Consider the following 13,461-nt stretch of genomic DNA (forward strand, 5'->3'; position numbering starts at 1 on the left):
CTCACTTCTCCCGAATGTCAGAGCACGGTCCGATGGGTCCACAGACAGCTCAGCGTTTGAAATCAAAAGTCCTTCTGTCTGCCAGAAAACATCTGGAAGAATGGAAAATTCTCCAGCAGAATTTGGGAGCTGTGAAACAAATAAAAACATTTCTCCGTCGGTTTTCTGGCTTGCGGTACCCTGGATTGTAATGATTTAGGACATTTCCCTCATTATTACCAGATCTGCAATTGCAGTGAGCTCAAACTGCTAAGTTTTGCTGTTTTCTTGTTGTGGGCTTAGCATTCCCGACACTGAAATGTGCTCCGCTGCGGAGCCATTTGAAATACATTTTCCTCTTCCCTTAAAACGGTATTTCTCTAATGCTTCTCATACCAGCTGAGCCTAAAGCCTGAGCAGTATCGGTTTACGGTGGTAACAAATTCTTGAACAAAATATGGCCCCGTCTGAGATGAAACACGTCAGCTAGTTTATCAGCTTAATTGCTTCTGTTTGCCAACACCATTGTAACAGCACAATGGCATATGCACAGCCACAGCTTTTGCACTGTAATTAGAATAGGACGTAACTCTGGTACCTGATGACAAATGTGCACTTCTTACTTTTTTTTAATGGCAGCCTCTATTTCATAGTAGAAAGCTTCTGCCCTACTTCTGCAGCATGTCGCCCCCTAAGAAACCTCCAAACCCCCTTCCCGGTTGTGCCCTTGTCTTTTTTGATTTTCTCATTACCGACGAAACACAAAACAAAGTGTTTTTTACGGTTTGCTCAGCGCCTGTCATGGACATCTTTAATGGTCACATCAGTGGTGTCAGCAGAGTGCCAGGAACAGGCTCTCCTCGTTAATTTGTGCTACTCTGCTTCTCGGGCAGCTTCCCTTCCTGCAGCAGAGAAAGACATTTGGTCAGGCAGCAAAAACTTGCAGGAACACAGTAGTGGCTTGACAGCAAATTGATGACTCTGAAACCTTCGGCTTGGTAGAGCCGGGAGGGTAGCGGGGAGCGTTTTCACAAGCGGGTTTGCAGCCCCCCCCTTTCCTCCCTCTGTAAGTTTTGTTTTTGGCCAAACTTCCCTGCCGAGCTCGATTGCTGGCACTCCTGCAGCACCCTGCAGCCATTTCTTACTAGGCTCTGTAGAAACCCAGATCACGTGCACGGGAGAGCTCCCATGTGTTAGGCAAGCCTTGCCATCTCCATTTCGTCTCCGTCTTCAGATTTTATATAGCTGGGAAGCCAAAGTTAGGAGGGGTGAAGTGATTTACCAGCTGTCCCCCAGTGACTCGGGGGCAGAGCTTAGACTAGGACCTGGATCTCCTGAGGCTTAGGCTCCTGTTGCAGCCTCTCAAGTATTATCCTTGGTGTAGCGCTGAGTCCCCCCAGGAACACAAGGCTGCGTCCTGGCTGAGACCCTCCCTCCAGTTCAGATGCTGCTCCCTAAGCATGTGGGAGAAGCAAGACGGCCTCTGAGCCCCCCCTCCGAGTCCGAGTGCAGCCCCTGGAGTAATTAGAGGGGCCACTTGACTAGTTCATCAGAGCTGCAGGGTGCAACACCCTGCTGTACCTCTCCCTGATATACCTCCTAGTGCTGGGGATGGCGAGGGCCATGGGACCACTCTGCCAGCCCAAAGGTGCCCAAACCCCCGGGTTAGTTCCCCCTGTCTGGTTAAACCACCTCCGAGGTACTTTTATATTATACCGGCCGCTGGGAAGGGACCAAGCAGAGCCAAGGTCCAGGCCTCTATGTCCGACCCACTTGTCTTCATCTGTGATGTTAGCCATGGGCAGGCCAAATGTTCCTCCTAAGCACACCCACACACCAGGATCCGCTTATACATAATTGGGGGGGCGGGGGTAGGGTTTAGGAAGCTGCATAGACAAACTGGAGAGGAGCAAATGCAGAATAGCAGAGACATGGGGAAGGATGCGTTTACATGGAGCCATTCCAGTTCAGGATTCAGAGCACCATCCTCATCCTCTGCTGCTGGTGTCCTGCCCCACGACGTCAAAGGACGCTAGTGTACAGTGTGCAGCAACAGCGGCCTTTGCCTTGCATTTGCCGCGCTGCCGGACCGCGCTCTCTTCATTAATCCCAGCATGCATGGGAAATGTTCTGATAACTGCACAATAAAACGGAAAGCAAAATGGGATACCAGTACCTCGGCGCATGCTGACAGGCTCCCCGCACGCCAACGTGCTGGATGCTTTTTGGCCCTCAGCCTGTAGGCATGAGTGCATTTCAGTATTCGTGTCACCATAGCCAGTTACAATATGTACCGCTATTTATCTTGGCAGCAAAGATGGTGTCATGCTTGCAACACAAAGCTGCTGCTCCGTGACAAACGGGAAGCAAACCTGGAATCCAGTTTGTGCACTTGCAAGTACTTACGGGTTGTTATTGAGAAATGGGAACTTTCAATTGTTTCAGTTGCGTCCAAGGGAAACCATGGGGGTGGGAGTCGCGTGCCCCGTACCGTAAAAAGAGCTGCGTGTGTCTTTCGGCAGTGATTAACAGAGAAGGGCACCAAGGACCAGGAGCAGTTCATGACATGCTCAGTGCCTCGTGAGCGCTGGTCCTCCCTGAAGAAGTGGTCAGATAGATTTTGGTTCATCCAAGATGTTTGCCAAAGAAATTACATTTGCCAGAGCTGGGAGATGTGGTGGGTTGGTTTTTTTGTTGAAGGGCAAACATATCACGAGCCCTCATGCTGCTCGAATTGCTTGCTGTTAGTCCAGTGATGCATGGAAACTATAAGTAGCGTGGACTGCGTTCCCCGGCCCAGCAAAACCAATGTAGCTCTTAACCCAGGGTAACTGAGGCACTGCAACAGTCAAGGCCCACAGGACTCAATGCATCCATAGCAGATCTGAATTAAAAGCTTGGCTGGGTAACTCAATCCGGTATCACCATTATTTCAGAGAGTTTCTGCCCTTTCATGGCCAAGGCGGCAAGGGCCAGGCAGCCCCGTTCTAAGAAAGGCTGTTTGGGCTTCATCCAGCGTGGTCAGAGCCAGCAGGAAAGGGGCTAATTGCCTGGTGAGCACCGTCTGCTTGTTGGGACAGAGCAGGGAGGAAGCTACACAAAGTGTTTGTGGCTGGGGGTGCCCAGGTAGGAAGACTGGGGACGTGCTGCTGGGGAAGTGTATGGCTGGCAGCCCCTGGGTCAGAGTTGCTGGATTTACATTGCCCTGTTTCACTGGGCAGAGCAAGGCACGGGGACATGGTGAATACCTGCTTCCACTCTTTGTTCATACCCCCTGCCTTGGCAGCCTGCGGCCATAGGACAGCATCATGGGCCGCAAGGAAGCTGTACTAGGGAGGAGACTCAGGGTCAGTATGCTAAAGGCTTGATCCTGCCAAGCATCATGTGCCCCATTGCCCAGGGAGGGTCTTCTGGAGCAGAAGGCTGCTGTGGTCAGATAGTCCCAGTCCTGTTCATGCCCAGTGATGCGGGTGGGCAGCTGGGGCATTTCCAAAAGCACTCAGGCAACTAATGCTCCTTGACAGGAGTTAAGTGCTCTTGGGGCTTCTGAAACTCCTCCTAATAATGCCTACCTCTTAAGTGGCATCTTTTATCCTTTCAGAAAGGACCTCAACAACATTATCTTCATTTTACAGATGGGGGAAACTGCTGTATGCAGGGGCAAAACTGATACGCAGCGTTGTTACGTGTGGCCCAAACCTTAGTGCAGGTCCTTTGGCTGCTCAGCGCTGTGGTTCAGTGTTCCCTTTCCTGGAGGAAAGGGAGCACAAATAATTCTTGCCTAATTACAAGGATTAACCCTTTAATGTTTGCACAGCTCCTTGGGATCCCGGCAGGCAGGCAGAATCCTTGCTTGAAGCATGTAATGCTGCAGGCAAAAATTTAACTGAGTGCATTGGACTTGTTTTGTAGACAACACAATGGAGAAATCCCCTTAATTTTCACTTTAAAAAACCACAAAGCTGAGCTCAAGGAACAGATTAAGAGAAATAACATTTCTTTTTTTTTTTTTTTTCCAGAGATGCGAGTTGGCTGTTGATCCCTGCGCTGCTGAACGCCTCAGCTTGCTTGGATTCCCTTGCTACTGCAGCACAGAAGAGATAGTCATGGAGGTGGCACAAGCAGGTGCAATCCACTGATCTCCTCTCCACTGCAGGCCAATAACAGCATCAGCACCTGCCTCTGCAACCAGCAATGCTGGAGACCTGCATCCCGCTCCATGCAGTCTTCGTATGGCGATGTCCTGCCGTCAGAGGGACCGTCCTTGCGTGCGCAGGGGAGTCCGGGCAAGGAGGAGGGGTTGGGCAGGTTTGAAAAACGGGCAGTCTCATTGCGAGGGCCGTCTGCAGCCTCCATAGCTCACATGCCGAGGGACACAATGACAAACATTCAGAGGCCAATTTATGGCCACAATCTTGGCTGTGATTCACTGCCATGGGTTGCACTGCATACCCTGCAATGCCATCTCCTGTCTTTTATTTTGAATATTCAGGACACATGGCATAGTTTGCTTTTGGTAAAAGCAGCTATCAGCCTCCGTGACAGCGACCTCACCTGGAATTTATTTCGGTCTACTCTTCAGACGGGGAAAACGTGGGCAGCAGCAATGGAAGCAGCATGGGATTTCTTTGAGGAAAGCAACATTAACCACAGTTTTTTCAACAGGGACTTGCGGTTGCCAACTTAGAGAAGCAGGACCTCGTTTTTGAGAAAGTGCTGAGGCTGAGCCATTTGAAAACCAGGTCGAATAGGGCATCCCAGAATAGAAGCACCCCCAGAGTCACTCATTGTGCTCGAAGCTCCAGGCCTAAACGTCTGTCTGTTAAAAAATGGCTGCTTTTTTTCCCCCAACCATTGGTGGCAAACTCTTGTGAGAACCCAAACCTTGCCACTCTGTATTTGAATGCTGTCTGCTCTGCTCCAGTGGGCTAGACGGTTACTTGCATGCCTGGGACTTCTTTCTGGGGGCAAACTGAAGACGTGTCTAAACTGTTAATAAAGTTAAGTTCTCCTTAATAGCCATATTTCCTCCATCAAGCAACAGTTTACCAAGAGGTCCTGCAGCCAGCCAAAGACTGCCATTGAAAGGACCTGAAGCTCTGGCTGCAAAATGTGGGCATTTCCTGCCCCCGGCTTCATTCAGATCACGTGGCTCGTGTACAAGGCCCCTTTGCTTGGACGCACCCAGGCATTCCCATGCATGCTGGATGCACATTCAAATACCAGGAGAGGAATTGGGGTACTGACAGCAGCTGGGACCATCACAGAGCAGGCTGGAAAGTGCCCCGCCAGCACGGAGATGGCACCAGCGCACTCGAAGCGCATGCTGAGGGGGGCTTAGGCTGGAAGTGCGTTCTTGCTGCTCTTTCAGTAGGCATCTCCCCATGCAAGCTTTGTTCCCGTGGGCAGGCTAGTCTAGTTGTGGCCTGTTTGCTCCTGGCTTATGCAATGATTGGCACTAGCTGAGTGCTTTCCAGGTGTGCTCAAAGACACATGAGTACTACCCCGGGCTTGTTTGCTCTCATGCGGTTCCTAAGGGGAGAAGAGTGTTTGGGGGTTTTGTTCTACGTGAAAGCTGCTCTGTTTATAATGGAGAAACAAGATGCCATCTTTTGCCCTGCTGCTTGGAGCAGGTGAGGTGGGGGTGAAGCCCTGTAGTCAGACTCACCCCGAGAGCACGCCACGTCCAGCCCAGCTCCACTTGCCAACATTTTCAAATGGGAGCAGCCACTGGATTTGGCATGAAACCTTCTAAAAAGGCTTGATTTTTTTTCAGGAAGGGCCAGCATGCCTCAGGACATGAGGTGCTTTAAGTAGGGCACTGAACAATGGAGCTTTCCCAGAGTGCAGATTACTTAATTACTTAGGCCAGGATCCTTGAAAAGGGCTCCAGAGTCCTTTCCACACAAGATGGCCAAGCAGGGAGCCCAGCCCTGCTAAGTGCTGCCAGCTCATCACTCAGGCAGGTTTGCCATGAATCCAGATTGCCTTTCCTTGCCACAGAGCAAGGGCTTGCAGAGACAGGCAGGGGAGCCACGTGACTTATGCTGCTGGCACGACTGTCTGAGTGAGGAGGGCCAGGGTAGTCTTTAGTCTGCCCTGGCTGCGTTCCCCGCCTATGCCAAGTGACTCGCTCGGTCTGTAATTGCTTGCACAGGGCGCAGACACCTGACTAGGTGCCCTTTCCTACAGCAGACACCGGCGTGACAAGAGCCAGGGGCTGCAATGTTGAAGTCGGCCGGAAGATAAAAGGCCTAAGATGCAAATATTTAACTGTGAGCAAACTCCCGCAGCACTGCGATTGCTACAGGCTGTTACTGAGAACAGGTGGGCTCCATCATCGCCACCAGAAGGGAGGACATCTGTGCAAGCTCAGTGCTACACTGGTGGAGCACTTGCTTGTATTAGGATGGAGAAGTGTGAGAAATACTGATGCGTGTTGCTTACAGCGGGGAGGGAGCAGATCCTCAACAACCTCAGTTGCATGAGAGCTGGAGCCTGAGTCTTATTCACACTCAGACGGCTTCCAACACTTTGGGGACGGGGTAGCCTTGTAGCTGCTTCCAGCTGCGCGTTGCGGATCGCGGGTTGCTACACAGCACTTTTTTGGGGTGGGGGAAGGGTTTCTTCTACTGATGAGACACCTTGTTGTTCCAGGTGTATTTCTATGGGGGGCGGGGGGGGTCTGACATCCCAGCAGGTTGCATCATTGAGTGCTGCGTGTTCCCGACACACCTGCCCGAGCGCGCAGAGCGTCCTGATCCAGCAGGGTTTTGCAGCCCTGGAGGGATGTGCGGCACACACCCTGCTCTGCTCTCCAGTCCATTCCCACCCCTCCGCAGCCAGGAGCAGATGCGTCCATGAGAAGCAGCGCAAGGAAGGGTGCTCTGCAGCAGACTTCTGCCAGGGCTGTCTACTCATTTGTGGAGGTCAGGGCTTCTCAACAGACACAGCAGAGGCTGCGGTGGGGGATCACAGATCTCATGCACCCTCACAAGGGCGTACAAGGCTGGCATGCTGTGACATCGGTGCACGCTAACATGTGCCCTGGGAATATTAAAGCAAGCCCCATACCTTTATGCCGAGACAGAAGTGAAGCTGGGCTGTGAGCTCAAGCAAGGTCTTGAACCTGGGATCCCTGTACCAAGACGGAGGCCGGCTGTTCGCTGATACTTTCTGTGCCCAGGGGTTTGTCTCCTCCTGTTCACGAGTCTCAGGACACCAAAGTGGTTTGAAATAGGCCCGTCCCAGGCTGGGGAGACCATCCATGAGCCGGCTCCCTCCTCCAGCTCATCTGTCATCCAAGGATTATCTCGTGTAAAATGCACATGGCAGGAAAGCCCCTGGAGCCCCCAGCTCTGTCCCTTCTCCCTAGCAGGCTGTCCTGGCTCCAGAGCTCGCTCCCACTTGGCCACACTTTCTTTGGCCCCAGGACTCGTGGAGCTGGGCTGCTGCAGCCAGGAATGCCAGGGCCAGAGGGGAGCAGACAGCACAGGACCCTACTGCCGTGGCCCTGCTGCGGGATGGGGTGGCCACCCGTGCTAGGCCCTCTGCTCAGGGTTACAGCGTGGTTTTTATCCAGTGGATGTGCAAGTTTCCATTACATGTCACAGCTTCAGCCCCCAGGTCTGACACCCTCCTAACTCACTCTCACTTGCTTGTGCACCTTCTGTTCCCGGCCTTCTGCCCACGTAGCCCTCAGTCCTACCCCACAGGGCCAGAGCATCCCACTGCAGTCCAGTCTTCCCTAATCCATCCTTTCCCTACGGCCATCACGGAGGTGGTTTTTCTGCATCTCAGTCCCTACCCTGACCCCTGCCCCTGACCCCAGTCTGGAGGTCAAACTGCTCCCATGCCTGCTCCTTTGACCCAGGGGTTGGTTAGGGTGCTCCCTGGGACAGAGGAGGGTATGCAGGCTGAGCGAGTGCTTTGACCACTAGCCCTTGTGAGCCCAAAGGGGCCGGAGCCCATGGGAATGGGCTGATGTAGGTCCTTAAATGCAGGGGAGAGTACAGGGCTAGGACTCCTCTTTAGCAGTAAGCTCCTCACTCAGCGTCAGGTACCCGAGACCGAGGGAAGGGCATGCAGCCCTTTGGGTGGGGGTGTTTTAAGCCAGGCAGGGGTACTTCTTTCCTGCTGTCCCATTACTCTTGTGACTCAGAGAATCGTGCTCGATGATGCAAGTATAAAATGAAGTGAATGTAAAAAAAATAAAATAAAATAAATTTTAAAAATCAAACATCCCCAACCAACCTCTTTCCTACACGCTAGTAGCTGGCATCTGCCTTTCCTGCTTTAATATACCAACTAATGGATCGCACCATTCGGATCAATACTCTCTGCAATTTGGCTTTCCAATTAAAAGTCAAGCAAGAAACAACAGCTAAGACAGAGCCATGCTGGACAAATTTTGAAAGACTGCATTCTCCGCTTGCAGCAGATACAGGCAAGGTTAATAGACTCCAGAGTAGGATAGATACATTTAGAAACAAGGACAAAAGCTTATTTTCTCACACAGAAATCTCCAACTGTGTTTTTTGGGTATGCTCCAGGTTTCGGCTGCTTGGCAAGGAGCTTGACGTTCCCTACAAAAGATCCAGGGCATTTATGTCCAAGGATGTCTCTTCGCTAGGCTGTCCATCTCCTGATGCTTTCCCCAGAATAAGGCACTGCTGTGCAGGACATCTTTGATGTTTCGGATACAACGGTACAACCTCCCGCCCTTCCAACAAACTCAGGTTTTGCTTTTGAAAGTCTTTTGTCAAGTGGCTGCATGGCAGGTTTCAAACTGTAATAGAAAAAATGATTTTCTGGATTAGTTAAATTTTACTTTGACTTTGGAATCAAATATTCCTTTTTTTGGTTCGCGCTCTGTGGCGCTTTTCTTGCGAGCTTCGATTTCCAGCTCCTCAGCCAGTTCCTTAGCTTCCAGCAGGAATCATGTGAATCCCTTACTGGAAGAAGTTTGCAAAGCAATTCTCCAAGGCTCTTACTGGATGTGTTGCTGTCCAACGGCCATTTCAACTTTTTGAAGCATTTTACTTGCCCCGGTGACTTCAATTAAAATATATCTCATGCCAAAGTACCATGCTCCCGGGAACTGAGAGCTGCAAATGTTCAGACCCAGCACTTTGTATTACTTGCAGTTTGCTCCCCTTTATATACATGAATCCTTGACAATTGAAACAAAAAGCACAGCCAATTTTGGAAATGCGGTACTGAAATAGGCAGGCTGGAACAATTTGGCTTTCCCGTCTCATTTCCTTTCAGACTTTTGGGAGCTCATGTGCTGATGCATTATGTCCCAGCGCTGTGATGAGGAAACACTTGAAACCCGTGGTATTTCTCAGTGTGGTTCGGCAACACGAATCATGGCATGACTGAGTCTGAGCTTCAAATGACGTGCCCTGCCTTGGGCAAATCACACTGCTTGTTAAGGTCCTCGAGTCTCTTCTCAACTGCTCCGTACTTACCTTCACACGTGTCCCACTGTCCTCGGCTTGGCCTCTCACATCAACGAAATGCCATTTTACCTGTTGTAGGGCAGGTCCCATCTTTCTAGCACCAGTTGGATATTGTATTCCCAAATCCAGCAACATGTCCCTTGACTGCTGCCTTCTCAAGCATCGCTCGCTGCTTCTCTACAACCGGTATCAGACTTTTGTCACCGGTTTGTGGTTTGCCGGTGTCTAGCCACAGTCACATATAACACCCCGTGGATTTCAAGGGAGCGATTTACTTCTGGATCATGTTCCCAAGAACTAAGATAACTTCATTTTTGAACATTTTTGCCCAACCATGAATTTTCCTAGAGAGAATTTATCTCAGCGGTCCTTCCATCACCGGGCTGCATCTCCGCGGACTCTAAACATTTCCCACTGTGGCAACAATGGCGTTTGTGTGTTGAACTGTGCAGAGAAAAAGCCTTTTTTTCCATGCTGTGTAACCTGGTCAAATGAAAAAGCCTTTCCAAAGCAGCACGCCAGTGCTGTAGCATAGACTTCATTTGGTACTAGCTTTTTTTTTTTTTTTTTTAAATCAATTAAGCAATCGTGTTTCAGTCTAATTTCTAAGTCGTTTCACATTTCATTGCTGTCCACATGATCTGCCAGTTCCATGTTTTGCTGGGATACTCGATACACTTTTCCAGTCCCAAACACCATTCTGGGATAAAGCAAAATCTCTGGAGTTGTTAACTTGCAACAGAAGCAAACACAATCAGTGGAAGTGGCACAGAAAAACCCGTCTCACTTCACTTCACAGTCTCTACTTGAAATCTGTCACAAAGACTGAAAGCTGAAATTTTCTTTTATTCTTATTTAAGAGCAAATCCTTACAACGGGCTGGCCCGGCATTCACAAGCAGTCAGCAAACCTGTCACTGATCATGAGACGTGCGACAAGCTTGCAGGGCATCAGTCCTTCTGTAGGTTCTCCGTATTCCCGGAATAACTGCATGACGGCATCCAGTTTTTGTTGCGTAGACTTGGACGTCTCCACCAACGAAGCGGTCCCACTGGTGCTATTTTCTTCATGTCGCTCCCTTTCTAGCTGAAGAAAACCCTCCTTGCGAAGAAGTCTGTCTGCAGAAGCAGGATTACAGCTACTCCTCGCTTAACGTCGTAGTTACGTCCTTGAAAAATGCGACTTCAAGCGAAACGACGCTAAGCAAATCCAATTCCGTCACAGTAGTTACCTACTAGCAGGCGGTGGCCAAACAGCAGTATAACCGAGCATTGAGCAACCTGAAACGAGTACGTTCTCCAACAGATCAGCGACGTCATAACGAAACAACGTTAACCGGGACGACGTTAAGCGAAGAGTACCCGTACTAACATTTTGGGTGGAAGGAGGTTCATGACTAGAAGAGTCTGATCCATCCGTTAGAAGTAAAACGGCTGATTTCCGAAATCTCATCATCTTTAGACTATTTCGTCTCTTTGAGCTTCTCCTTAGTGATACTCAGCTCTGGGAGAGATGATTTTGTTCGCGGCAAAGCCCGTCGCTGTGGCTTTCACGTTCAATCCGGACGGCTGATTCACTGGCTTGCTGGAGACCGCTACTGTCCAGTTACACATACACACACGTACATACACACACGCACACAAGCAATTGCAGGCACTTCTGCACAACCGAGTACAAACCGACTCCTCCAAAACACAAAGGGCTGCCTGTCATCTGCTCTCTTCTGACAGCAAGTCCCGTTTTGCCAATTTGAACAGAAAACGGCTATTGCTGACATCCAAAGGGTTTCATATTTGTCAAGTTACTCTCCCACACCCCATCTTTTGTGGCCTCTCGCATCTCTCTGGGGTAGGCAGCAGTCCACTTTTTCAACCCTGAAAGCCAGCCCAAAGCGAGGGTAATTAGGCATTGCAACAGACTGCAGCGGTCTTTATGCTGGCATCTTTCTAAAAGACACAATCTGGTCCCGGCACCAACTGCAGGGGTTGATGCAAGAATCACTGGTGCGCTCGGTGGCTTTTCTTAGGAAGACTCTTGGATTACGTGATCCGAGGGGTCTCTTTCAGGTTCAGATCCAGGAGCGGGATGCTTTTGTGCAGGTCAGGCTGGAGACCCTCATTCTGATCTGACTAGGAAAAGTAACAGAGAGAGAAAGAAGTACAAATGTGTACTTTGGGATTCAAAAAGCAAGCGATAAAAATGGCAACTTGAACAAAAAAAAAAAAAAAAAAAAAAAAAGCGTTTCTGACCACCACAAGCCTTTCCTGTTTTCAGCACTAAAAATACTCTACTCTAGTAGCTCAGTTCTCGGTGAGGTAATGCTCTCTGGCTTTATCTTTGTTTTGACCCCAGTATCTCTCACACTGAGTAATAACATCCACAGGTGTAGCCAAGGAAAACAGAGCCCCTTCCTCCTTGCTTCAGCATTACAAGCCAGGTCGGGCTGTTAAACGAAGCACTTGGGTTTTTGTCTTTGTTCATTACAAAAGACTCGGCAGAGCCCGGGATTCCTCCGATTCAGTGTCTGCAAGAAATCGGAGGTGTCAAAACAGGAAGCACTGAAACCATCAGCTCGAGAGCAACAGCCCCCGAGGTCAGCCAGAGGAAGACCCATCTTGTAGCAAAGATGCTCAGCTAGGTCTCAAACTCTGGGTTCAAGTCTTAGCTCTGGTTTCCTGTATGGGGGGGAGCAAAGTCTCGTGCCTCAGCTACCAGTCTGTGAAATGGGAATAGCCGTGCTTCCTTTCTCCTACCTTTTCTCTACCTTCTCTTTTTACATGGCAAACCTTTTGGAGCACAGATTGCCTTTTTTTAAGACTTAGCTACACATGCAACTGCCTGGTCCGGCCAGCCTAGAAGAACTGTGCTGCTGGGGCTCTCCTGAAATAATTCTCCTTGTGGACGCATCGGTCCTGGAAGTCACCGTGCTATGCTTTCCGTCCACCTTACCGCAGAACAACTTTTGCCGTGCAGACAAACCCTTGCTGCGCGGAGGTGAAGCGCCTTTCAGGGACTCCAGCTTGCTTGAGTGGTTCAAGGCACTGCTGTAGCACGAATAATTCAGACAGAAGGAAAGGTCTAAGCTGAGTTAGTAAGAAAAGCTCATGCTAAAATGAGCTCCTATATTGACACTTAGGATTACCGGTGTGTTTGTCCTGAAGAAACGTGTGAGGGGCAATTCTGGACCAATAAATCTTGCTTCAGAACCAGGTCAACTGATCAAAGTAAATAGAAAAACTCCTCGTTGGACGTACGGTAGAGACAAGCCAACAGGGTGGATGCAGAGGAAAATCGGGCACCTGTAGTCTATTAGAAAAATCCTAGGAAAGTGAGTTGACAAGTGATTCAAGCTCTTGCCAAATCCTTCACAACAGGCTTTTAAAGAAACTAAATAGTCAGAGGGAGAAGCGCTGCTACTATGACGGGCTAGAAAAGCACGAGGAGGTGTATGGAAAGGAAAACCAGAGATCATCTTATGAACCCGTGCAACACACTCCGTGCAGTTCCTGATCTCAAAAAAGGAGAGGGTACATCGAGAGGTTGTGAGAAGGTCGATGGAAATGAGTTGAGCCCTGCATGGGTTTTAAACATGGGGAGAGACACCTGGGACTGTCTAAAAGGGGACACGGTGGGCATAAAAAATAACGAACGGTACAGAAAAGGTAACCATTGACAATGCAAGAACAAAGGTGTAGTGAATGACACTGAAGGGCAACATGGTTCAAAATGGAGAGGGGCTTTTTGTTTTTTTTTAAATACCTTATACGTAATGAACTCGTGGAACTCCTGGCTGCAGGATGTCACCACGGCCAAGAGTTTAGCAGGACTCAGAGAAGCAGCAGGTAGTTATATGGGAAATAAGAGTGACCAGAGTCAACTTAAGGCAAGACATACAACGGGATGTAAAGCACCCTGGGCTCGAGGCAAACTCGCTCCTAACTAGCTGGAGGTGGAAACGAACCCGTTGTCATTCCAGAATTGCCTGCGAGGAGGTTTTATGCCCCTTCCTCCCGAGCCT

The 13,461-nt window shown here is 49.8% G+C and overlaps 1 long non-coding RNA gene across 8 annotated transcripts in view; it reads right to left on the reverse strand.

Annotated features, from left to right (window-relative positions):
* LOC109284820 (uncharacterized) overlaps positions 1 to 13,461 on the reverse strand; it is a 39,715-nt gene that overhangs the window by 8,899 nt on the left and 17,355 nt on the right. For 6 of the 8 annotated variants that reach the window (XR_002092400.2, XR_009463796.1, XR_009463800.1 and 3 more), the window contains one exon: positions 1 to 13,461. This exon is cut by the window's right edge. This is a non-coding gene — a long non-coding RNA (uncharacterized LOC109284820). The other 2 variants (XR_009463798.1, XR_009463802.1) reach the window with 2 other exon arrangements.

Source organism: Alligator mississippiensis, chromosome 8 (genome assembly GCF_030867095.1).
Source record: "Alligator mississippiensis isolate rAllMis1 chromosome 8, rAllMis1, whole genome shotgun sequence".
Taxonomy (NCBI): Eukaryota; Metazoa; Chordata; order Crocodylia; family Alligatoridae; genus Alligator; species Alligator mississippiensis.